The sequence below is a fragment of the Pleurodeles waltl genome, chromosome 2_2 (assembly GCF_031143425.1).
Source record: "Pleurodeles waltl isolate 20211129_DDA chromosome 2_2, aPleWal1.hap1.20221129, whole genome shotgun sequence".
NCBI lineage: Eukaryota > Metazoa > Chordata > Amphibia > Caudata > Salamandridae > Pleurodeles > Pleurodeles waltl.
In genome coordinates this window covers 233,652,767-233,679,815 of record NC_090439.1, presented here as the reverse complement: position 1 = coordinate 233,679,815, position 27,049 = coordinate 233,652,767, and the positions used below count along the sequence as shown (strand labels likewise).

The 27,049-nt window shown below is 47.6% G+C and overlaps 1 long non-coding RNA gene across 1 annotated transcript in view; it reads right to left on the bottom strand.

Annotated features, from left to right (window-relative positions):
• LOC138282310 (uncharacterized) overlaps positions 1–26,787 on the bottom strand; it is a 39,574-nt gene extending 12,787 nt beyond the window's left edge. The window contains exon 1 of the long non-coding RNA XR_011200911.1: positions 26,464–26,787. This is a non-coding gene — a long non-coding RNA (uncharacterized lncRNA). The remainder of the gene's footprint in view (positions 1–26,463) is intronic.
• Between the last annotated feature and the right edge of the window lie 262 nt (positions 26,788–27,049).

Genomic DNA, 27,049 nt, shown 5'->3' with positions numbered 1-27,049 from the left:
CAAACCCAATTTTTACTATATTTTTTTACTTGTTGCCTCCTTCCAGTTAGTGACAGAAATGGATGTGAAACCAATGCTGGATCCCGGAAAGCAAAACATTTCTGAAAAGTAGGCAACATTCTGAATTTAGCAAGGGGTCATTTGTATAGATCCTACAAGGTTTTCCTACAGAAAATAACAGCTGAAAAGAAATATAAAAATTGAGGTTAAATAACAACCCTTTTTCTCCATGTTTTAATTTGTAGCTTTTTCCTGCAATGTCAGATTTTTTAAAGCAATATACCGTTACATCTGCTGGACTCTTCTGGTTGCATGTATATATAGGGCTTGTAGGTTAATCAAGAACCCTAGGAACCCAGAGCCAATAAATGAGCTGCACCTTGCAATATGTTTTCATTGTATACTTGGTATACAGCAATTAATTTGCTGAAATATAAAGAGTAAGAAATAGGTATCAAGGAAACCTTTGTTATTCCAAAATGGGCACAAGATAAGGTGTTGAGAAGCAGTGGTTATTTGCACATGGTTGACTTCCGGGGTGCCCATACTAGCATGTGAATTACAGCGCATTTCTCAAATAGATGTCTTTTTTACACACTGTCTTACATTTGGAAGGGAAAAATGTAGAGAAAGACAAGGGGCAATAACACTTGTTTTGCTATTCTATGTTCCCCCAAGTCTCCCGATAAAAATGATACCTCACTTGTGTGGGTAGGCCTAGTGCTTACAACAGGAAATGCCCCAAAACACAACGTGGACACCACATTTTCCCAAAGAAAACAGAACAGTTTTTTGCAAAGTGCCTAGCTGTCGATTTTGGCCTCTAGCTCAGCCGTCACATAAGAAAACCTACCAAACCTGTGCATTTTTTTAAACTAGACACCTAGAGGAATACAAGATGGGGTGACTTGTGGGGCTCTCATCAGGTTATGTTACCCAGAATCCTTTTCAAACCCCAAAAGTTGGCCAGAAAAACACCTTTTCCTCACATTTTGGTGACAGAAAGTTCTGGAATGTGAGAGGAGCAACCATTTCCTCCCACCCAGTGTTCCCCCAAGTCTCCCCATAAAAATGGTACCTCACTTGTGTGGGTAGGCCTACTGCCCATGGCAGGAAATGCCCCAAAACACAACATGGACACATCACATTTTCCCAAAGAAAACAAAGCTGTTTTTTGCAAAGTGCCTAGTTGTGGATTTTGGCCTCTAGCTCAGCTGGCACCTAGGGAAACCTACCAAACCTGTGCATTTTTTTAAACTAGACACCGAGGGGAATGCAAGATGGGTGACTTGTGGGGCTCTCACCAGGTTCTGTTACCCAGAGTCCTTTGCAAACCTCAAAATCTGGCTAAAAAACAAATTTTCCTCATATTTCTGTGAAGGAAAGTTCTGGAATCTGCGGAGACCCACATGTTTTCTTCCACCCAGAATTTTTCCAAGTCTCCCAATAAAAGTGATACCTCACTTGTGTAGGTGGGCCTAGTGCCAGCTACGGGAAACAGCCCAAAACACAACATGGACACCTCACATTTTTCCACTGAAAACTGACCCTTTTTTCCAATGTAGGTAGCTGTGGATTTTGGACCCTAGCTCAACCAGCATCAACGGAACCATAGCAAACTTGTACATTTTTTAAGACTAGGCACCTAGGGGTATCCAGGGTGAGGTGAGCTGTGTGGTGCTTTCCAGGTTTTTGTACCCAGAATCCCTTGCAAAACTCAAACTTTGACTAAAAAAACATTTTCCTCACATTTCTATGATAGAATGTTCTGGCATCTGCTTGGGGGGGGCATTCAATCAATCAATCAATCAATCATAATACTAGTCACCCGCTAGGGTCTCAAGGCGCTGGGGGGGCAGGAAGTGAGAGGTCATCGATGAACGGAAAGCATCAGTTGAAGAGCCAAGTTTTGAGGTCCTTTCTGAATTGTGATAGTGGGAGATCTTCTGAGTTGGATGGAAAGGGAGTTCCAGGTCTTGGCGGCGTGGTGGGAAAGGATCTTCCTCCTGCTGTGGCCTTCTGGACGGTGGCGAGTGCGAGGTCGGCAGTGCGGAGCAGTCTTGTGGGCGTGTAGAAGGGGAGTCTTTGGTTCAGATATTTGGTGTTGTGGTGGGCTTTGTAGGTGTGTGTGAGAAGCCTGAACGTGATTCTCTTGTCTATTGGGAGCCAGTGCAGGTCTCTCAGTAGAGTGGAGGTGTGGCTATGTTTGGGGGTGTTCATGATGAGACGGGCAGAGGTGTTCTGGATGCGTTGCAGTCTTTTCTGTACCTTGGTGGTGGTTCCGGCGTAGGGTGCATTGCCGTAGTCTAGGCGGCTGCTGACGAGGGCCTGGGTGACTGTACTCTGGATTCGGTTCGGATCCATTTGAAGATCTTCCGGAGCATGCGCATGGTGTTGAAGCAGTCGGTGGAGACTGCGCTGACTTGACGGTTCATCTAAAGTGCTGAGTCCAGGATGTAGCTAAGGTTGCGGGTGGGGTCGTGGGGGCCAGAACGGTTCCGAGGGCAGTGGGCTACCAGGAGATGTCCCAGGCTGAAGGGTTGTTGCCAATGACGAGGACTTCTGTTTTTTTGGTATTAAGCTTGAGGCAGCTCTCCTTCATCCAGGAGGCGACTGCCCTCATTCCGTTGTGGAAGTTGGTTTTGGCTGTGTGCGGGTCGTTGGTGAGGGAGATGATTAAATGAGTATCGTCGGCCTATGAGATGATGTTGAGTGCATGGTGTCTGGCGATGGTGGCATTCTTCCAAGTCTCTCAATAAAAATGGTACCGCTCTTGTGTGGTTAGGTCTAGTGCCTTTGACAGATGTGGTGCTGCATTTCTATTGGCACAAGTGAGGTAATCAAGAGTTGTAGAAGGTTATGGATTCCTGTGGATTCCGGAAGTTCCAGTCACAGAAATGGAATGAAAATGCTTGGATTCAGGCAGAGTTTGAGGTTTGCAGAGCATTGTGAGTAAGAAAACCTTGTGGGATCCATGCAAGGCCTACCACCCTGGAACTTGGCTAGTCGTCTAGTTTTCAAAAATATCTGTGGTTCATAGGTATACATGGATGGCTCCACAGCACGGCCCCAAATACAGCACCTACACCATATGCTTATTTTTCCACATAGCGATTTTGGGCCTTTTGTGTCATTTTCTCTTGGCCCAAACACACAAGTGGTGTACTGTTCTTATCAGGACCCATGTGAGAACTCAGTGTGGTAGGAAACCTGTGGCTTACAGCAGATTTCAGGTCTTTCTGTCACAGATATGTGAGGATAATCTGTGTTCTACACCAAACATGGACATTTGCAAGGGCTCCTGGGTAAAATTACCTGGTGAGAGCCACGCAAGTCATGCACCTTTGGACTCCCCTGGTTGTGTAGTTTTCAAAAATGCACCTATTTGCCTACATGCCAGCTGAGCTAGTGCCCAAAATACTCAGCTACCCACATTGTCAAAAAAACACAAACACCGAGGAGTTCATAGTAAGGGTCATATTTACATTTACTTTTTGAATTTAGGGGGTCATTACAACCCTGGCAGACGGTGTTAAAGCTACGGTAATACCGCAAACAGGGCAGCAGATAAAAAAAGGGAAATATGACCCAGGCGGAAACCGCCAACAAAGACAGCGGTACAGACAAGCAGCGCGGCGGTCACCGCCAACAGACAGGCGGAAGACAATGTACCGCCCAGAGTATCACAACCCGCCAATCCGCCATCTTTTCCGGGGCGGATTCACCGTGGATAAAAACACAGCGGAAACAGCTTTTGCAATGGGAAAACGCTCACCTGAACACATCCCACGAGGAACGAGGACTCCCTGGACACGGAACTCCAAATACTCCCTGCCTTGTCTTTCTGCTCCTCTACGACCACCATCTACGTAGGCGCCGAAGACAACGGTGAGTACTGCACCTACGACATGGGGAGGCAAAAGTTAGGGGGACACCCACCAAACACCCCCACCCCCACCATCGCATATTACAACATACACACCAATGCATCCACAAAAATCACAGTAACAACCCACAATCCCCCCGGAAGAATGAAAAGACAAAGCGAAATCCGTTCAAACATTGTAATGTTGCAATATACATGTCTTTCAAAAATATACAGATATATACGAAATTCAGTCAGAAATATAGACATTACGAGAAGTAGTGCAGATATGTACATAACAATGTCCGTGCACCAACAGTCCAAAAATACATGGGCGAGGCCCACAAAAGATACCTGACCACAATCGGAGGGAACAGTGCCAGGGCATCAGATAGAAATACTACAGGCACCTCAGGGGGAAGGGAAGGGGAGGCACCTCAGCCGGATGACTGCAAAGCCAGATCCACGACAGGGCTCCATGCCCATTGATGTATCCTGGGGAGACCAAAGCCACAGTCTCTCCAGTCTCTACAGTGGGTGAGTTGGCCACTGTGCCATCCTGGGGAGTGCAAAGCCACAGTCTCTCAAGTCTCTACAGTGGGAGGGGTGCCCACTGTGCCATCCTGGGGACTGCAAAGCCACCGTCTCTCAAGTCTCTACAGTGGGTGGGGTGCCCACCGTGCCATCCTGGGGAGTGCAAAGCCACAGTCTCTCAAGTCTCTACAGTGGGTGGGTTGCCCACTGTACCATCCTTGGGAGTGCAAAGCCACAGTCTCTCAAGTCGATAACATTCTCCACTGGTTCTGGGGGGGACTGGTGCCCAGAGTGCTTCATCCTGTGCAGGACTGAGTTAGTGGATGCATGTCTCCACTGGTTCTGGAGGGGGACTGGTGCCCAGACTGGATGAGTCTCCCCGTGAAAGTTCCTGTCCTGTCACTGTCCCAGCTGCACATGGGATAAGGATGCCTGATGTGGCGGTCTATTCATTCCTACCCGGTGCTTGCCCTGTTCAACGGTCTTCACCATGGTGGTCTTTGCCCTGTTCAGCGGTGCTTTGCCATGGCGGTTCTGGACTGTTCAGCGGTGCTTTGCCATGGCGGTACTGGACTGTTCAGCGGTGCTTTACCATGGCAGTTTTTGCCCTGTTCAGCGGTGCTTTGCCATGGCGGTCTCTGGACTGTTCAGCAGTGCTTTGCCATGGCGGTTCTGGACTGTTCAGTGGTGCTTTGCCATGGCGGGTCCGGACTGTTCAGCGGTGCTTTACCATGGCGGTCTTTGCCCTGTTCAGCGGTGCTTAGCCATGGCGGTCTTTGCCCTGTTCAGCAGTGCTTTGCCATGGCGGTTTCTGGACTGTTCAGCGGTGCTTTGCCATGGCGGTCTCTGGACTGTTCAGCGGTGCTTTGCCATGGCGGTTCTGGACTGTTCAGCGATGCTTTGCCATGGCGGTTCTGGACTGTTCAGCGGTGCTTTACCATGGTGGTCTTTGCCCTGTTCAGCGGTGCTTTGCCATGGCGGTCTCTGGACTGTTCAGCGGTGCTTTGCCATGGCGGTCTCTGGACTGTTCAGCGGTGCTTTGCCATGGCGGTTCTGGACTGTTCAGCGGTGCTTTGCCATGGCGGTTCTGGACTGTTCAGCAGTGCTTAACCATGGCGGTCTTTGCCCTGTTCAGCGGTGCTTTGCCATCGCGGTCTTTGCCCTGTTCAGCGGTGCTTTGCCATGGCGGTCTCTGGACTGTTCAGCGGTGCTTTGCCATGGCGGTTCTGGACTGTTCAGCGGTGCTTTGCCATGGCGGTTCTGGAGTGTTCAGTGGTGTTTTGCCATGGCGGTTCTGGACTGTTCAGCGGTGCTTTGCCATGGCGGTTCTGGTACGGACATTGGTGTGTGACATGACATTCCCTACACTGGGCATTGGTGTGTGGCATGACGTTCCATCATAGCCCACCTGGGCTGTTGCAGCCGGGGCCCTCCTGGGCACTGGCTCCGGCGGTGGTCTCCTGACCAGTGACGATACTTGGGCCCTCCAGGGCTGTGACTCTGGCGGTGGTCTCCTGACCAGTGACGATACTTGGGCCCTCCTGGGCTGTGACTCTGACGGTGGTCTCCTGACCAGTGACGATACTTGGGCCCTCCTGGGCTGTAACTCCGGCGGTGGTCTCCTGGCCAGTGACGATACTTGGGCCTTCCTGGGCACTGACTCTGGCGGTGGCGGGGGTCTCCTGACCAGTGACGACGGTGCTGGCGATTGTGTCTCGCCCGCCGGGAATGATGCCGCCCTTCTCTTCCGTGACACTCACAACAGGCTGGGCAGACTTCCTCTGGCCCTTCCCCACCTTTGGTGGAGTCACAGCTGACTCTCCAATCCCCTTGGAACCCATGTCAGTTGTTTTCCCACCAGGAGTCTTCACACGGTCCCGTCGTCCACTCTCCAATTTTAGAGCCTTTACAGGGGGTGGGCTGCCAGTGCCTTGGCTCCGGGTCACACTGCCTGCCCTGGTGGCCGGTGCACTCCACAAACCTTGAACAGGCACCACTGGTATTGGAGGCTTTTTGGCTGAGGCACTAAGATGGGGCTGATGAATTGGAGGGGGTTGGGGGCAAAAAGGTCAACTTTACAGAGGGACAGTTTCTGACGTACACTGGGATGGGTAGTTGGAGGGGGTCTGGGAGTGGAGGAAGAGGAGGTAGTTGTCAGAGGTGTCACTATCGGTGTTTTGGGTGCAGGTACTGGAGGCTGTCATGAGGTGGATGGATGTTGGGTGTGTGGTTGCCGGCGTTTGTGTACTTTGGGAGGGGGCATCACAGACACACTGGGAGAGGACACAGGGGACGTGTAAATGGCAGTGGAGGTGGTGAGTGCAGGTGAGCGGCTTGGGCTGCTGGGTCTCCTTGTGCGATTCATGGTGCCTGTAGATGTGGTGCATGCAGGTGTGTGTGTAGACGAGACTGGGAGGGAGGAGGGAGAAGAGGAGGAGGGGGACCCAGTGGAGGCAGTGGATGTTGCTGTGTCTGTATGTGGGTGAGGCTTGCGTGAGTGGCTGTGGGTTGTGTGGTGCATATGTTTGCTTGAGCTACTTGTGTGTGCTGACTTGTGTGCATGCTGGTCTGTAGGTGTGCTTGGGATGGGCTGGGGTACAGGAGATTGGGTCTGGGTGGAGGAGATTGGAGGGGGAGGCTGGACACAGGGACAATGGCTGCCATCAGTGCTGAGGCCAGAGATTGCAGGGTTCGCTGAAGGACAGCCTGACCAGAATGAATGCCCTCCAGGAATGCATTACCGTGTTGCAACTCTCGTTCTACACCCTGGATGGCATTCACAATGGTAGACTGCCCAACAGTGAGTGACCTGAGGAGGTCAATGGCCTCCTCACTGAGGGCAGCAGGGGTGACTGGGGCAGGGCCTGAGGTGCCTGGGGCGAACGTGATGCCCACCCTCCTGGGTGAGCAGGCACGGGGCGAACGCTGAGGGGCTGCTGGGAGGGCGGTGCTGGTAGGGGAGGTGGCGGCAGTACCTGTAGAAGTGGGGCGCACAGATGGTGCCGCCACCACAAGGGAGCCCCCATCGGCGAACGAGCCCATGTCGCTGCTTGGTGATCCGGTGGCCGACGTGAAGCTCCCCTCGCCCTCCGTCCCACTGGTGCATTCAGAGTCCGTGGTGTGGCCCTCTATGGCCATGTGGGATGCAGCTCCCTCGTGTTCCGGTGCCACTGTACCTCCGCCTGATGATGCTGATGTACAAAAGGACAGGGAGTGCAGAAAAAGGGGGTGGAGACAGAAGAAAGAGAGTTTGAGTGCATGGCATACCGCTACCGTTGGCGGACAAGACAGACAGAGCAGCCCCCTGCATTACGCCGTGCTCCTGCCCTCTGCATATGCAATTTCTGGGATACGGCCTACATGGCAATGGTGGACATCTGCACACATGGATGCCACAGGGGCAACTATACCTGTACTTGGCACTCTGCTGAGGTGGGGTAGACTGCCACATGGCCTGCATTACGGAGGGGCCTTGCCTACCGAACTCGCCCTGGCCTAGGGAAACCCACAGCCCACCTCCCCCACCCAGACACCTCCGCTGCACGCAAAGTCAGCAGAATGAGAGTGTACTCACCCCCTTGTGGCTGCTGTGATGCCCTCAGGCGCCCATCCAACTCCGTGTAGGCCACCGCCAGGATCCGGAACATCAGGGGGGTCATGGTGCGACGGGCACCCCTCCCACGTGGGGAGGCCATCCCCAGCTGAGCCTCCGCCGTCTTCTTGCTGCAGCGGCGAATGTCCTCCCATCTTTTCCGGCAGTGGGTGCCCCGTCTCTGGTGGGCCCCCAGGGTCCGGACCTCCTTGTCGATGGCACGCCAGATGTCCCTCTTCTGGTGGGCGCTGACCTACATGACATGAACAAGGAAAGAGGAACAGTCATTACCAACTGCACCGTCGATGTGAGTGGCCCCCTCCCTACTCTGGCCATGTATGCATTCCCATGCATTAATGTTCTATGAACTCGGCCCCCTTCCCTCTTCCAACCAGCCCTCTTCACCCAGGCCTAGGCCATACAACGTGCTCCCTGTGTACTAACCTGTTGGTCTGGAGGACCGTAGAGTAGCGTGTACTGGGGGAGGACCCCATCTACCAGTTTCTCCAACTCCTGTGCAGTGAAGGCAGGGGCCCTTTCCCCAGACGCAGCAGTCATCGTCGCTTCCAGACCGAGGTCACAGAAGCACTTGCAGTGTAGGTCCTCTCCTGTCGAAGGTCAGGTATCTAGTGATTGAACAGATAGAAAATGGCAGTGACGTCCGCGGCAGTGACGTCCGCGGCAGTGCGCATCATCACCGCCGGCGCACCTGTTCATTGGCTCCTGGGACCCTTAGGGTCCTATGTCAACCAATGCAGCATTGCGCCGCGGTCTACGACCGCCTACCGCGACGGTGTGCAACGCCAGCGCAGTTACCCCACAATCCCATTGTCCCAGTTTAGAGGTCAGGCAGCCGCCATTTCAGTGGCCCCCTCCCTACTCTGGCCATGTATGCATTCCCATGCATTAATGTTCTATGAACTCGGCCCCCTTCCCTCTTCCAACCAGCCCTCTTCACCCAGGCCTAGCCCATACAACGTGCTCCCTGTGTACTAACCTGTTGGTCTGGAGGACCGTAGAGTAGCGTGTACTGGGGGAGGACCCCATCTTGCCAGTTTCTCCAACTCCTGTGCAGTGAAGGCAGGGGCCCTTTCCCCAGACGCAGCAGTCATCGTCGCTTCCAGACCGAGGTCACAGAAGCACTTGCAGTGTAGGTCCTCTCCTGTCGAAGGTCAGGTATCTAGTGATTGAACAGATAGAAAATGGCGGTGACGTCCGCGGCAGTGACGTCCGCGGCAGTGCGCATCATCACCGCCGGCGCACCTGTTCATTGGCTCCTGGGACCCTTAGGGTCCTATGTCAACCAATGCAGCCTTGCGCCGCGGTCTACGACCGCCTACCGCGACAGTGTGCAACGCCAGCGCAGTTACCCCACAATCCCATTGTCCCAGTTTAGAGGTCAGGCAGCCGCCATTTCAGGGGCCCACATGGCTTAATTTACCCCTGCGTCACACATAGCTAGGCCTACACTCAACACACATACAGGAAGGGTTTTGTGAGTGGTGTAGTCTTGTGTGTAACTGTGGGTACATACCTGGAGGAATAATGACTGATTCGTCGCTGTTGTCCTTCCTAGGCACCGTCAGCTGGGACATGTGAGAAGATGGCGGAATCCTCCGGTGTACCGACTGCTGGTGTACCTGCTGACAATGGAAGAGCGACATGTCATCGTCACCTACCGGTTTGACCGTGCCACAATCCAGGAACTATGTACCCAGTTGGAGCCAGACCTGATGTCACGAATCCGCCATCCGACTGGAATCCCCCCTGATGTGCAGGTGCTGTCAGTGCTCCATTTCCTTGCTAGTGGGTCTTTTCAGACAACAGTGGCCATGGCATCAGGGATGTCCCAGCCTATGTTTTCCAACGTGCTGTCCAGAGTGTTGTTTGCCCTGCTGAAACACGTAAGGAGATACATCATTTTCCCTGAGGTGGCAGATTTGCCTACAGTTAAAGGTGACTTCTATGCCCTTGGACATATCCCCAACGTCATAGGTGCCATTGATGGGACCCATGTAGCTCTGGTCCCCCCCACAGGAGTGAACAGGTGTACAGGAACAGGAAGAGTTATCATTCTATGAATGTTCAGATGGTCTGTTTGGCAGACCAGTACATCTCGCAGGTAAATGCTATGTTCCCTGGCTCAGTGCATGACGCCTACATCCGGCGGAATAGCAGCATCCCTGATATGATGGGTCAACTCCAGAGGCACCGTGTATGGCTATTGGGGGACTCTAGTTACCCCAACCTGTCCTGGCTATTGACCCCAGTGAGGAATCCCAGGACCAAGGCAGAGGAACGCTACAATGAGGCCCATGGGTGGACGGAGGGTGATCGAACGCACCTTCGGCCTCCTGAAGGCCAGGTTCAGGTGCCTCCATATGACAGGTGGTTCCCTATTCTACTCACCGAAGAAGGTGTGCCAGATCATCATCGCCTGCTCGATGCTTCATAATTTGGCTTTGCGACGCCAGGTGCCTTTTCTGCAGGAGGATGATCCAGATGACGGTGTTGTAGCAGCTGTGGAGCCTGTGGACAGTGATGAGGAGGAAGCTGAGGAAGAAGACAACGACAACAGGGAGTCAGTCATACAGCAATATTTCCAGTGACACACAGGTGAGAACATTTTCATTTTTACCATTACATTAACTTTCACACGTCTACCTCTATCCTGTCTGTCGATTTCAACCAGTATTTGGTAACTGAGTTGTACCTTTCCATTATGGTATCACAGGTGTGGTTACCAACGTGTCATCTGCTTGCATCCTTCAAGGACTTGTGATGTGTGACATAGGTATGTTAGCTTTACAATAGGAAACGCATTATGACACTGTCATTGATAATACATATTTACTAAATCACAGACTGACTCCAGATTGTTTTGTGTTTCAAGGGTGTTTATTGAAGTGCTCAGAAATGGGAGGGGATTGTAAAATGAGGATGGGTGATGGCAGAGGAATGTCCATGGCAGAGTCCAGTCTATTAGTCTCACAGGTGCACTGCCATCTGGGCATAGGAAGTGGAGCTGGGGCAGTTTAAGTATGGACAGGGTAACAAAGTGGGACAGTGGGAGGACAAACAGGGTGGTCTCATTTCCTGGTGGGGGTCTTGCCATCTTGCTCTGTCCTGTTCCTGGATCTCAGGGACCACTTGCGTGGTGGTTGTCCGTCTGCAGGGGATGGGGTGCTGGTGTGGTGGTCCTGTGGCGGGGCGTCCTGTCCACTAGCGCCGGCGGAGGTGGTGGGCATTTCATCGTCCTGGCTAGTGTCAGGGGCCCCTTGGAGTGCCACGGTGTCCCTCAAGGTCTGCTGTATGTCCTTCAGCACCCCTACGATGGTGCCCAGGGCGGAGCTGATGGTCCTGAGCTCCTCCCTGAACCCCAAATACTGTTCCTCCTGCAGGCGCAGGGTCTCCTGCAACTTGTCCAGGACCGTCGCCATCGTCTCCTGGGAGTGGTGGCATGCTCCCATGAGGGAGGATAGGGCCTCGTGGAGAGTGGGTTCCCTTGGCCTGTCCGCCGCCTGTCGCACAGCAGCCCTCCCAGTTCCCCTGTGTTCCTGTGCCTCCGTCCCCTGGACCGTGTGCCCACTACCATTGCCCCCAGGTCCCTGTTGTTGTTGGGGTGGTGGGTTCTCCTGGGTTCCCTGTAGTGGTGGACACACCGCTGATTGACCTGTCCTGGGTACGGAGGTTTGGGCCCGCTGGGTGGGTGCTGTGCTGGTGTTACCAGAGAGCGGAAGGTCGGTGTTGGGCTGTTCCTGTGCAAGGGGAACCGGCTGTCCTGAGGCCCATGATGGTCCGGGCTGGTCATCAAGATCCAGTAGGGCAGAGCTCCTATCGTCACTGTGGGCCTCTTCTGGGGGTGGAGTGGTGTTGTCTGGACCCTCTGGTGACGGTCCTTCGGATTCCTGCAGGGGCATAGGAGCATGATTATTGCATGTGTGTGTGTAATGGTGTGCAATGGGTGGGTGAGTGTGTACCCCAGTGCAATAATTCCTGTGTGGGAGCTTGTGTGATGGTGGTTTAGGGGGTTGTATGGGTATGTGCAGTGGGCATGCTTTAGTGCTGGGTGTCCATGCTTAGTTGTGTCATGCAGGGCTTGGTGTTGGGATGGGTGGTTTGTGTTATGAGTACATTAGTGAGGAGTTATAGTGATAGGGGAGGGGGTGAGGGTGGGGGGTGTGAGAGCATGCAGGTAGGGTGGGGGATATGATAGTTAAGATTTGACTTACCAGTGTCCCATCCTCCACCGACTCCTCCGAGGCCTTCAGGATGCATGATGGTCAAGACTTGCTCCTCCCATGTTGTTAGTTGTGGGGGAGGAGGTGGGGGTCCACCGCCAGTCCGCTGAACCGCGATGTTGTGCCTGGAGACCGTTGAACGCACCTTCCCCCGTAAGTCGTTCCACCTCTTCCTGATGTCCTCCCTATTTCTTGGGTGCTGTCCCACGGCGTTGACCCTGTCCACGATTCTTCGCCATAGCTCCATCTTCCTGGCTATGGAGGTGTGCTGTACCTGTGAGCCAAATAGCTGTGGCTCTACCCAGATGATTTCCTCCACCATGACCCTGAGCTCCTCCTCGGAGAAGCGGGGGTGTCTTTGGCGTGACATGGGGTGGTGTGTGTGATGTGTGGGGTGGTGTGAGTGTTGATGTGTGTGGTGATGTGTAGTGGTGTGTGGTGTTTTGTGCGTGGATGTGGTGTGGGTGATGGTGTTGTGTGCCTCTGTATGGTGGTGTTGTCTTGGCTGTGCTGTCTCTCTGGCCTTCGTCTCGAAATTGTGGTCGTAGGGGTTTGTGGGTGATGTGGGTGTGTTTTATATTGTGTTGGGTGAGTGGGAGTGGTGTGTGTATGTGTATCAGGTGTGTGTATTTTGAATTGTCCAATGTGACGGTGTTTTGGAGATGTGTGTGTATTTTGAGCGCGGCGGTGTGTACCGCCAATGGAATACCGCGGTTGAAAGACCGCCGCGTGGATTCGTGGGTCGTAATAGCATGGGTGTGTTTCTGTTGGCGTGGAGGTGGAGGTTTTGTTTTCGCCAGTTTAACACTGACCTTTGGTGTGGCGGAGTTGTGTGGGTGTCTGAATTTCGGCGGCTTCCGAGATGTGTGTCATAATAGCTGTGGCGGACTACTGCCGCCGCCGCGGTGTATTGGCGGTCTTCTGCACGGTGGTAAGCGCCTTTTGCCGCCAATGTTGTAATGACCCCCATAGATATTACCGCAAAGCTGACACTGAACTTGTATATTTACAACACCATAGAACAAGACACTGAACATATCCCAAGGTTGCATAGAATTTTATATCAAACAGACATAAGTGGAGATCCTGTCTGTTCGTATATGTTAACTCCTGGTGAATCATAACATGTTTTGAAAGCAACTTAGGGAGAGAATGTTGACGTTTCAACCTATAGTTAGCCTTGGTAGTCTTGGTGTCTCATCAGAACAAAAGTCATCTGACTAAACTTTCTAGAAACCGTGGAATCTGAGGACCTTCAATAAGCATTCTCTATGCAATATTTGCAAGAATGCTTCAAGACAGAAGGCCTGATTCAGATGTTGGTGGTATTAATGGCAAGCAGTGTCAGCAGCAGGCACAAATAGACCGTCATTTTGGCATTCTCCCACCCGCCGTATTTAGGTGTTAGCAGTTGGGAAACAAACCGCCCCCACTACGGTTTCCCTTTGCTGACCTATTGGACTCTGCTGCTATCCAGCTGGCGGTATACCACCAACCTGATTTGATGTTCCTGATGTACCAGCAGTGCGAAAGCAGCAGTTTAGTGATGAAGGGGGAGTGTCCCTTTGAATATATGTGTTGATATCGGTGTGTTGCATACAGTGTACGGGACAACCTATGTCAACACATTTTCCAACCCTAAGAAAAAAAAAATACTTACCTGTATGTTAACTGTTGGGTCGTGTTCGACGGTAAAGTCTCACCCCTTTGTGCACATGTCCCATGTACTGGTCACCTTCGTGATCAGAGGGAACGGGGTCGGTGTCCTTCGTGCTCAGGTGTCAGCAGCTTTGGCACTGGTCCTCCAGTTGTATTCCTATGGAAAAGGTCAAAGAAAATGGGGGAGAAGGACGTTTTTCACACCCTTTCCCCCCCAATCTGCTAGCCTTGGGTTGTAGATATTCCCGCATTAGCAGGCGTGGCGGGAGGGCAAATCGGAATCTGCTCACTGGGAACAGTGGCTGCAGTCTCGCCGCCAGCCATTGTTTTCCCATTACTCCGTCGACGTGGGATCCCAAGCCTGGGACTGTGGCTGTCTTTCGTTGATGGTCCCACCAACATCTAAATAGGGCAGATGGGAAATCCGATGAAAAAGCAACAGCGGCACGGTTACCACTAACATCTAAATCAGGCCTAGAGTTTACAATATATACTGGGCCACTCAGTAAATCAGACAGTTCCAGAGGGGTAAACAAATTATTCAGGAAAAGTACACCTTTGTATTGTGTGGAGAAAGTGCTCACACCTACACATACAAGAGTATTCCTAGATAAAGCCAACAATGTGAAACAGGCCACTCAGTTCGTTAGACAGTCTTGTAGAGGTAAATGGAGTACTCAGGAAAAGCACACCTTTGCATTGTGCTGGCATGACACTCTGGAAAACCACACCTTTATAATGTGTTGGCATGAAATATACGTCCAAATGTCGCCATCACTTCCCTAGGTTGCTTTCAAAACATTTTATGGTTCGCCAGGAGGTACCACATATGAACTGACAGGACTTCTGCGTATGTTTGTTTGATATAAAATCTTATACAACCTTGAAATCTGTTCACTGTCTTGTTCTATGTTGTTGTATACATATGTCCCTGTCAGGGCACTGCGTCATCCACATTAATTTTGATACATACTGAAATGTATATTGTCCTGATACTTAAAGAAGTGTTGGTAAAGAAGTCCCACAGGACATTTGTTAGACTCATTACATTTACTCTGGTTCTAGTAGGCAACCATGGTGGTCCTTCTGTTGTGTACATAAGTTCCCTAAAAAGCACCTCAAAATCTAGTCAAGCCTTTACAATTTTGCCACACAGGGTACTTTGTGACAAAGTGGCTTATGTTCCTTCCACTATTATGTGCAGTGTGGGGACTATACTGCACTTGTCAATTGGTGAGCAGAACACCTACCACGTTCTGACAGTGGATAAAGGTGTCGAGCAGGCCATAAGCAAGTCAGTTTATTATAGCAAGTGCAATTTTTATGACTCACATTGTGTGGCTGAAGAGCCTGGTCATTCTTGTCCAGTCTGCTCATGTAGTTGCTGTAATCAAGTATACAGGTGGTCTTGTGCACTTCAACCATCTGACCCAAAACCGTGACGGGGAAGCAATCTCGTTATGAATTGTAGTGATCATGTACAAATCTTGCCTTTCTGAGAACCTGACTGTGAGCAGTTCTTTAGAACGTAACACAGTGCCCTGGATTTCTAGAGTTTTTTTTACAAACAAGCTCCTGCGAGAATCCTTTCTGGCAACAACGAATTGTACCACATGCCACAGTGCCAGCTTTGTACAGCCCACTGAACAGCTCTACTCCTGTATAGAAATTGTCCACATAAAGGTTATAACCTTTGTGAAGGAGTGGCTGTACAAGCTCCCATGCAATCTTTCCTGTGACTCCTAGCATGGAAGGGCAACCTACAGGCTTTAGAGTAGAGCTCTTCCCGGTTTACACTCACAAGCTGTACACATAGCCAGTAGAGCTTTCACCCATCATGTACAACTTGATGCCATAGAGAGTTCTTTTCCTCGCAATCTACTGCCAGAACAGCACCCACCCTTTGTACAGGATCAATAACTGATTGATGGCTATACTCTTTCCAGGAGTTTAAATCTCTAGACACCTGGCAGACAAATCTTCCATGACAGGCCAAATTTTGAATAAACAGTCATGATCTGGATGGTCCCAGGTCAATGCAGCAGAATTCTCATTAAAATGCAGCATATGCTGCAATGGCAAAAAACCATCTACTAATTTTCGGTGCGAAGACGATGGTTACCCAAACCGTGCAAGTAGATCAGTAAGACTGCAGGGTTGGGTTGTACAGTAACTCCATTTGGAGCGTAAGGCCCATAAATATCTTCAACTCCCGAAGTGGAGTGGGAATCCACTTGTGTGCCCTAGAATGAGTCCCTAGAGTGCCTTTATGCTCCCTCAGAAATTGTTCAGCATGCACATTTGTTTGCTGCATAATTCGATCAAGTAAATTTCGACTTAGCATCCAGCGCTGCTAGTGAAGGTGAAATTTGGGGCTGAATTAAATTGGGGGGCTGCCAAGAGAGCACTCTGTCTGTGCCTCCTGCCTCACTTGCCTACTCTCTTGGTTGGTCCACAGTCTGTGCTTGCAGAAGGACCGCACAACTGGCGTCATCATGTCTCCCAGAATCTCTAGAAGATGAGTTGTCCGAGGAACTCTGCTGACTGAAAAATCGCTTTCAGAGTCAGCTCCATTATTCTCTCCCACAGATCCTGTCTCAGTATATGCTGTCTCAGACTCTGATCCTGCCTCAGAGCTGTCCTCCATAAGCCGAGCTAGGGCCTGGGGTGGTGTTATTCACCAAAACGCAATATCGTCTGACTGACTAAAACTTTCCATCTAAAACTCTGTACTTCATGGAAAAGCCAGACGTATTGTTCCAAATCTAAATCAGTTGGTGTGTGTGTGCCCCGTGAGATGTGTGCAACAGTAAATGAACAAAAACATAATTTTTTTGTGAATCTGCAGGTTCCCCAAAGGCTGTAACAAAAAAAAGTCAGTATTACTTCACCTTGCCACATACCCAATATCACAGAATACATTTTTCACTGCTTATGCAAACCTTTATTGTTGGGGGAGCTATTGGGCGTTTTGGGCATTTTCCAGTATCAAACTAATTTCCAAAATCCAAAAATCATCCTTTGATCTCAAGAAGCACCAGGGACCAGTGTTTGGGGTAGTCGCCCTTCATGGTGAATGGGACAACCCCCCCCCCCCCGGGGAGGGCATTATTTGTGTGTTATAAAAAACTAGTAAGTGAAATTGTTAGGGGGTCAGCCTTCCTGACAAAATGGACCTGACCCCCTGTTGGGCACTCATTTTTTTGGATGGAATGTGTGTTTTCCTTTGGGTGAGTCCTGATATATATATGTATATATGTGTGTGTATATATATATATATATATTTTTTTTTGTTTGTTTTTTTTTTCCCAATGAAAATGTTACAGGGACATCATAGTTAGGTTCTGAATTAACTTGTACAAAACCATAGAAATTCAGCAGTTATAGTTAGAGTTCTTTCAAGTAACTATGACTCACGTGCTAAGGTAACTATAACTCGCACCATCGCCATGCACAGCTTTTTCTCCCAAAATTTTACTGCTAATGTTTCATTTATAGTTTTAGGGACGTTATAGAAGTTGTCATGACTGCTGTAATCTCTGGGATAGTTAGCAGTGCATGGCAAGGGTGCCGATCGGCCCAGGGGTGCCCATCACCCAGGGCCCGACCTGAACATTTTTTCTTGAGGAGTGGGGCCATAGGGACCCCTCCCCAGGCTGATGTCAGCCCTATGGGCCCCATCCACCGGGACCCGGCTTTCTGCATTTATTCTTTTGGGTGGGAGGGGGGCTCCCTCCCCTGGAGCTTGGCCTAAATATATGGGTTTTTTTCAAGAGGTGGGCTTGTGGTCCTCTCACCAGGGCCAATTTCATCCCAGGGGACCACATCCCCCGGGGCCCATCCCAGTGACACAGGAGGTGGGGAGCCAACTGAGACCCAACATACGTACTGTCACATGGGCATATCAAGAAATATATCACAAAATTGGAATTGCAATTCAACAGCTTTGTGAACAACATCCTGCCTCGTCTGTCTGCAGTCTGATATTCCTTCACTGTAGTACTTCATTTACATGCCTTACATTGTAGACAAGGAAAAAATACCCTTATTAATTTTGATTCAATCTGTTTGTCCACATAATGGCTGTGGACCAAAAGATCCTTTATAGTGGTGCTTCTCCTGCATGTTACTAGGGACACTGACGATAATCTGGACCCTAAAACATGGTGGATCAACAATAGGTGGCAATTCTTTTTCAGAATCTTCATAAGTGTGACTTCATCCTTCAAAAACCCAGTAACAAGCCTGACCGTCCCTGTTTGTTATCTTTTCTGTCTAGTCATTGTACTAGAAGCTGTTGTCTGTCAACGCATGCCACCCTCTCGGTTGTCTGGCCCAAAATACTGGTGGAATAGCCCCTTTGTTTGAACTTACAAATTGCCTCACTGCTCACCTCTGCAAAATCAGAGTGCAGAGATCAGTTCTCTTTTACGCGCAACATTTCACCATAAGGTATACTTTAAATCGGACTACGTGGATGTTGACTCTTAACATGCAGGATAGAATTACCTGATGTGGGTTTCCTATATAGTTTTGAATGCAGCTGCCCTCCTTGGACAAAAACCTGTGTGTTCAAAAAGGACACTGAGGTCTTAATCACATGACGTGACATGCGGAGGAGTAGGTTCCTTGCACAGAAAGTATTGTACTATGAGTATGGTACATTGATGATTTGTTTATTGTGTGGAATGGCACCCAACAGTTAGCTAATGAGTTTATTGAGAAATTGAATCAAATATGCATGCAGGGAAACAGATGAAAACACCGCTTCCACAAGCAGGGAGCTGCTATTTAAAGCAGCTCCCTGCTTGTGGGAGCAATGCTGGCTACCGCAGTATGCTGGGAGCTGGCTAGGACTGCGGTGGCCTTGAGACTCTTCCGCAGTCCTATCACTCTCTCTCTCTCTCTTCCATCCCATAATGGAATGGAAGAGAGAGAGAGATAGTCAATACAATGGTCTCTCCATGCAATTACTTCACAGCAAAGTAAGGAGTAACCTGTGGAATAATAGTTAACGTTACAGACCCTCACACTGCAAGTTGAGGGTTTTAGTCCAGGTGTTTCTCTGGTCATTTCTCTACTTTCATTTGTTTTCAACTTCAAAAGGTTCATAATCAAAGGTGATCTCACTCTTTTTAGTTGACAAATGCATTTTTCTTTTCAATACTTCTAGAAATATCTCATTCAAAGTATATCATTCACCTAAGTCTAAAAACGTTCTATCTCTATCTCTCTCTTTCCCTCTCATTCTCTTTCTCTCTCTCTCAATTTCTCTTTCACCCACTTACACACCCACTCAGACCCTTACACACTCACTCACAGACCCACTCATGCCCTTGTGCACCAACTTACAGCCCCACTCATATCCTCAAGCTCACAGACCCACTCAGACTCACACACATCCACTCACAGACCCACTGAAACTCTCACACACCCACTCAAAGACCCACATAGAAACTAACTCACCCACTAAGACACTAATTGTTGTAGATGTAGACTCCCAAGTGAAGTAATAATTCCACAGGAATACGAACAGATCCGTAGACAAAGTTTTTTTTTTCATATAAATAAAATGAGCCCGCAACACGTGCTGCTGCAGTCTTTTGGATAAAGTCTCAACTGATTTATCCGAAGACAACCATACCATGAATCTGTTCAAAACACACACAAAGTTAAACAATACATGTGCCACATTGAACATTGTAATTACACAAGGCACTTTTTGAACATGAACAAATTGACACCAAAATAACTAATAACTTGACTACAGCCTTGAGCACACTCAGAACACGAATTCGCTCAGGCACAGAACTAATTTTATCATTTGGCACAGAACTAATTACATCATAGAGCACAAGACTCACACTACAACACCTTCTCGCTTTTTTAAATAAAAGTTAAATAATATAATAAAAATAAAAATAAATAAATAAATCATGAAACATAGAAGTCCTTAAACTTGATAGGCATTCCAACATTACATTTTGCACTAACAGAGCTAGGCAACTCAATTGCAAAACCTGTTTGATGTAGCGCCTGATTACTATCTGCAGAAGAAGATGACAAAACTTAATTCTCTGAAACATCTTCAAAATCAGACACACAAGCATCAGAACTGCAACTACCACAACTAGTTTGTTAGACCTCAATAAACGCGAAACTTGACAAAGCATCAAAATCCATGGCTGCTAAAATTTTACTTGCTTGAACAGGAGTGATTTTGATAAGATCTCTTTTACTCCACCAACCTTGATTCTTCACCAACACTCAACCTTTTGACACTTTCTCAACCATACAGGAGACATTAATTTTGAATAACCTTTTCTCACTCTCGTAGGAACTTTCACAAGTACCCAATCACCCACCATAAAATTAACAACCTTAATTCTGTGTTTCCTATTAAATTATTCCTGTGACCGAACTTGATTCTTTAACACTGTTGTCTTTAGTTCAGAGAAATCTTCTAACCTGTTCTTGTTGAACTTCCTCATCCAGTATGGACATATGGCACACCTTGGAAACCTTATACGTAAAAGTACGAATGGACACACCCCTGTATTACTTTGGGGAGTGATTAAATATGAACACATTTTCTGTTTTACAAATGTTTTAACATCAACCCCACTTGCCAAACCAGTCTGAACCCCCTCTTTGAGAAATTTGCTCATACTCTCCAACAGACCATTAGCGGAAGGAGAATATAACGCAACCCTAATATGCTTCATCTGCTGTTTTTCGATAAACTCCTTCATTTTGTGTGAAACAAAATGTGTGCCATTGTCGGTTACTATTTCCTTAGGTGCTCCTTCAAATGAATTTTTTTGTAGATAAAAATGTTATAGTAGAATCAGTGTTAGGAATAGAAGTAACACCTACATATACCCACTTTGGAAAATAGGCAACCAAAACCATCATATACCTCTGTGAAACTGGAAGTGTTACAAAAGGTCCAGCAAAATCTAACACTACCTTCTGCCAAGCTTCTTGTGGCAAAGGAACATTGAAAAAAAGAGTGGCAAAAGATTTCCAATGTTTATCCGAAATCAGACAATTTGTACATACATTAACAAATTTTGCCACCTGAGACTCCAAACCTGGCCACCAATAAAACTGCTTGAGAGTCTTGCAAGTAGTGCTAACACCTAAATGTCCCTTATGTGCCTCTCTAATGAGGAAATCCCTTAACAACAATGGGGGGAATACTACGATCACCACGTAATAATACCCCATCAACAATAGATAACTCATCAGAAACTTGCAAGTAACAATGCAAACTAGCATCAACATTTCTTTCTTTTGGCCAGCCTTTATCTAGGAAAGCTTTAATATCTACCAAAGTTTTGTCTTCTTGTGCGGCTATGACCCAAACTTCTGCAACTTTGAAAGTAATCTCACTAAGCGAGAAGATGCTCTACCAGAACCATTCCCATTCAAGAGATTATGTAATGGCTTATGATCAGTGAATAAGTCAAACTTCACACCCCAGATACAATTTGTAAACCTCTGTACTGCCCATGAACATGCTAATGGTTCACGCTCAACAGTACTGTAATGTGATTCAGCATTAGAAAGGGAACGTGAAGCAAAAGCAACAGTGCTCTCATTACCCTGGTCAAACTGTGACAACACTGCTCCTAACCCAATCTGACTGGCATCCACAGTGATAATACACTTTTTGCCTGCAGCAAAAGGCGATAGTGCTGGTGCAGTCACTATCATGTTCTTCAGCGTAGTGAACAATTCATCCAAATCTTTGGTCCAAACATACTTAGACCCTTTTTTGAGTAAATTTCTTAATGGTTGTGCAATGTAAGCATACCCCTTAACAAAGTGTAAATAATATTCACTTAAACCTAAAAACGACCTCAGAGTATCTTTATCTCTGGGAGGTTGTGCATCCTGAATAGTCTTAATAAGTGAAAACTTTGGAGAAATACCTTCTGGACTAATGCTATGCCCCAAGTAGTCAAAATTCTGAACATTAAATGTACATTTGTCAGCGCGAGGAGTAATACCAAACTCTCTGAATCGGCCAAACACCTTAGCTAGAATTCCGTTATGTTCAGAGACACTATTTGCGAACCCAAGAAAATCATCCTGAAAAGCCTGGACTCCAACAGTACCATCCAACACTGTATCCATCAACCTCTGAAAGACATGAGCCGCCGAAGCAAATCCAAAAGGTAATCTAGTAAATTTAAAAGTTTCAAAAGGGGTGACAAATGTAGTCAAATCCTGTGACATGTCATCAAGAGGAATTTGATGGTAAGCAGACTTGAGATCCAATAACGAAAAATGCTTAGCAGTACCAATATTTGCTAACAGTTCCTGTATTTTAGGTAAAGGATGAGATTCACAGATAATGTTTTTGTTGAGGCTACGAAGGTCAGCACGGAGCCTAATGCTATTGTCCTTTTACCGCACAATAACAATAGGACTTACACATTCCAATGGACCAGCCTCCTTGATAACACCATCCTTCAGCATTTTATCCAATAACATTTTCAATTCATCTCCGATGCTTAACGGAACAGAAAGCAATTTATGTGCAATGGGCGCCAATTTGCTTTGAAGCTTAAAAGAATAAACATATTTTTTTATGCAACCAATGTTGTCACTAAATAAATCAGGATAAGATTTCAATATACTATCCTGAGAAGATAAATTTGACAACTGTACAGAAGGAAGGGAAATATCAGAAATTTGGACAGGGGAATCAGACCCTGGGACTAACATAAGACCTAATTTTGCTAGGTCTCTCCACCCTATAATATGCCAATCTTTAACTGCTACATAAACCTTTTGTTAGTGCTTGCTGACCTAAACAAACAATTTGTTGTTCAAAATATCCCACCATGTCAATGTCTTGGTCACCATACGCCTTAGAATGTACATTAGATTCTCTCAATATCACAGAATCTTTCCAATGTAAATTGAATAAAGTATCAGAAATATGGTGATAGGGGCACCCGAGTGAAACATTGTTTGAATAGTAATAACATCCCCCAGTTTAACCAGACAAACAGGGTCCTTGATCTTGTCCTCCAATTTAGTATTAACAAATTAATAGGACAAATCACAAGGCACCTCTTCAACTGGCACTTCAACACTGTGAACTTTCATTACCCCTTTGCCCATCCTACACACAGCATGACAGTGCCCAATTTTCTTGCATTTTGTGGAAAGCTTACCCATAGCTGGACAAAGCTGAAAATTACTCAAATGTGACTTTGAGCCATGTTGGAAAATGGGTTATTGGTAAGGGCAGGTAAGTACCTACACTTAGCAATAGGCCACTTACCTCCACTTAGGTCCAGTTAGGTCTCTATAAATTAAACCCAGCTCAACCCTTGGTAGTTTGGCAACAAGTAACAAGGCTTAACTTAGGGGACATACGTGTAAAGCATTTAAAAATCACAAAACAGTAAATGAGTAAAACACAAAACACAATAACAATCTAACACCAATTTATAATAATAGATTATATTATTTCCTTTAAAATGACACCAAGATTAATAAGATCGGATAAGGGAAATCAGAGATATGAATTTTTAAAGAATTAATACTTTTTAGCGCTTAGAAACGAATAGCCACAATTTGATCATCTGGTCGCACCTTTACCGGGGCAAAGTCAAAGTTTAAGGCCAACCGCGATGGAGCTCTGCTCGGCTACAGCCCGCGGGAGGCCTCAGTCAAAAGTTTACCTTAGGACTTAGTCGTTTTTCTGGAGATTTTCTTCAGCGGGACCAAGTCGCCCGTCCAATCCGACCTCCTGGAACTCTTCCTCGGATACCTGTCGCCAGAGCCCTCGGTGAAAATTTTCACCTTCGGACATAGTCGTTTTTTTCGGGGTGAAAATCCTTGGACCGGGGAAAACCTGAATCTTGATCCGATGTCCCTGGAGCCCTCTTCGGATACACTGCCTGGGAGGTCCCGGTCAACTTCCTACGTTCGGACTTAGGTACTTTTTTGGAGATTTTCTTCACCGAGACGAACCTGCAAGTCAGGCCGGGTCGTTGTTGAGGCAAGCTGGCTAGAGTTGCTGTGGCGGGTGGGTCCCTTTATGGAGCTTTTTTTTTTAAAGTTCTCCAAACTTCTCCAAACTTCTGGATCTTCTTCCAAATGTTCTTTAAGGTTCTTTTGAGGTCCACAGCTCACCCCAAGGTTCCAGAAGCTCTGAGATGCTCCTTGAGGGAGCAGACTACAACTCCCAGAATTCACCTGGTGCAAACTCCCAAAAAGCCACTGGACAGTGGTCAGCTGGTCAGTTTTCTTCAGGAGTTGGTGGAGGGGACTCTCGTTAGCAGTTTTTCACCTGTAGCAAACAGCGAGTCCCTCCTTGAACCAGTTGAAGCCAGGCAAAGTCCTTCTTGTGGTGAAGTCCAAGTGTGCAGCTGGTGCAGTCCTCCAGAGTGCAGTGTCCCGGTGCAGGTCAGGGGTCCAGCAGACAGTCCTTCTTCTCCTGTAGTTCTTCCTGGTAAGGATCTGAGGTGTGGGTGCAGGTCTTCCAGTATTATCCTTGCTCCTGGGTGAAAAACAGGGGGGGTTCTGGTCCTCCAATCAGGTGCAGGGTCCTTCCCCCTGTGATGGCCACTTCCTGGGAAGTGTGTCAAAAATCAACCCCAGGGAGCAACGTTCCTCAAAAATCCATCATGGCTAAAAATTATTTTTGAAGGTTACATCTGGCTGAGCCCACCCAATGTTGTGGATAACAATCTTAAACACACTCTTCTCCTACCCTCTCCTAATCTAATCAGAGAGGCACCTAATTATCTTGGTTTGCAGGATGTGAGGGAGGTGCTGGGTTGCTCCAAATGTCCTTTCCTGTCTTTGAAGACCAGTTTGGCAGTCCTCTTCCCTTCCTGCTTCCCCGTCTGCTGAGGGAAGATCTCCTCCCTCAGGCACATCTCTTTGTGTTGAGCCAGTCCACTTCACACCTCATCAAGGCAGCATGGCCAGGCTGACAGAGGCTGGCCAATCAGAGCAAAGCACCAAAACACTGCAGGGCTGAAGTTGGCAACTTTTCAGGTAATGTTTAAAACTGTTTACCTGAACAAGTTATATTAAGTTCAACAATTGTAAGTTGTGGGATTTATTATAACAATTAATTTGATACCAAACTTAAGGTATCTGATACTTAAGGGGACTTCATAAATTAAATTAAATGGAGGCCATTCACTACAATGAGGGAAAAACGAGTTTGGCTGTTTTACCTCACTAGGGCTTATAAAACTATTTTTATAAGGTCCCTGCTTATAGTTACATGGCACCCAGCCCTAAGGGCTCATAGGGCACACGTTAGGGGTGACTTATATGTAACAATAAGGTTGTTTAAGATTTTGGAAGTATTTTTATTTCCAAAGTCGAATTTGCATGTAACTTTAATTTAAAAGCAGCAAGTAAGGCAGGCCTGCTTTTAAAATGACACTGGGTACCTCAGCAGTGCACCTATGGGGGCACCACCTATGCTGGGGTCCCTAAACCTACATGTCCTACCATATACTAGGGACTTTTAGGTATGTTGACTTAGCCAATTATAATTAGCCTAATTTGCATATTCATTTTACACAGAGCACAGGCACTGAAACTGGTTAGCAGTACCCTGGGCAACATCAGAGTCAGGAAAACACCAGTAGAAAGTGAAAAATGGGAGCAAAAAGTCAGGGGGCATCTGCAATCAGCACTGTTTTCTCACAAACCACACCTGTAACAAAAATAATTATTTTTCATAGGGTAACTTTTAACATATCTATTAAGCTTGAGCTGGACTGAATCAACCTGCTCCTTAAGTGAATTAATAGCTATAGAAGACAATGTAGAGCTATCCATTGCCATGGCACTTGTAGAAACAATAGAACGTTCTATACTTTTTGCCAAATCTAAGACTTCATTTAAAGTTGGATCTCTACAGGGAAGCAACCTTTCCTAAACTTTTCTTGAATAACAGCTATACACAAATTGATCACGCAAGGAAATGTCTAATGATGCACCAAAATTACATGTGGAAGCTAAATGTCTCAAGGCAGAAATTAACTCTTCAACAGATTAATCTGCAGCTTGCTTCCTTTTAAAGAAATAAAACCTTTCCAGAAGAATACTGGGTTCCTTTGAAAATGTCTTTTGCAAACGTGCAATAGCCTCCGCAAACTCATCCCAATCACCAGCAGATTCTGCACAATGATGAACTACCGGCAAATTAATAAACACTTGTTGCCCTTCTTACCCCAAATGACTGTACAGAATGGCAGCTTTGCGTTTGGTTCAAAGTCATCTGTACCAACAGCAACTAAATATTTCCTGAAAGAACGTAACCACATGTACCATTTAACTGCTGGCTTGCCTGGATGTGGTAAGAAAGCTTTTATGTTTGCAAAATTTGAATTGGCCAAGCTAAAATGGCACTAACCGTTGAACCTATAATAAACAGTACTAAAAGTGCCTGGATTAAAATGTGAAAATGTCAAGTAGCTGGACTAAACTTTTATAAACAGTACTATAAAGTGCATTGCCTGAACTCAATTTGCAGGAAACCAACTTGCTGAATTACTTCCCTATATCGAAGAACAAAGTACCTCAATACAAGGTCCTGAAGGTGTGCTGGTCACCGAAATCATTATTGAAATATTAAGTAAACAGGCCAGAACAACTGAACTGGTGTGCCTATCACCGATCAAACAGACATAAACAACGCATGCGTCAAAATCCAGGAAATGCGCATAATATAAATACTGTACTACGCGTGCGTTGAAATCCAGTGTTGAAATCCAGGAAGTAGGCTGGGAGAAGCCTCAACACAGAAGAGCGCATGCGTAGGGAGTGGACCGGTGTTCCGTATGTGCCAGGATCCCGTCCGTGGTGTTCTATCTTGGAGCGTCAAGCGTCAGAACACCTGGCAGTCCGCAGGTACTTTGTACGCATGCGTAACATTGTACGCATGCGCACTTCCAGACATTTGAAGCGCGCTATCCACAATAGTCCGCCTGCGGTTTATGCGCTTGTGAGCATGCAAAATTGTGCGCATGCGCACTTTTAGCCATTTCAAGCGCGCCATTCCCAATAGTCCGCCTGCAGAACCCGGTCTCCCCCCTCGAGGCTGCCCCGCAACGGACGGGTCCTACAGAGGAATTGCCCTCAAAGCAGAACCCCGTCTCACCCCAG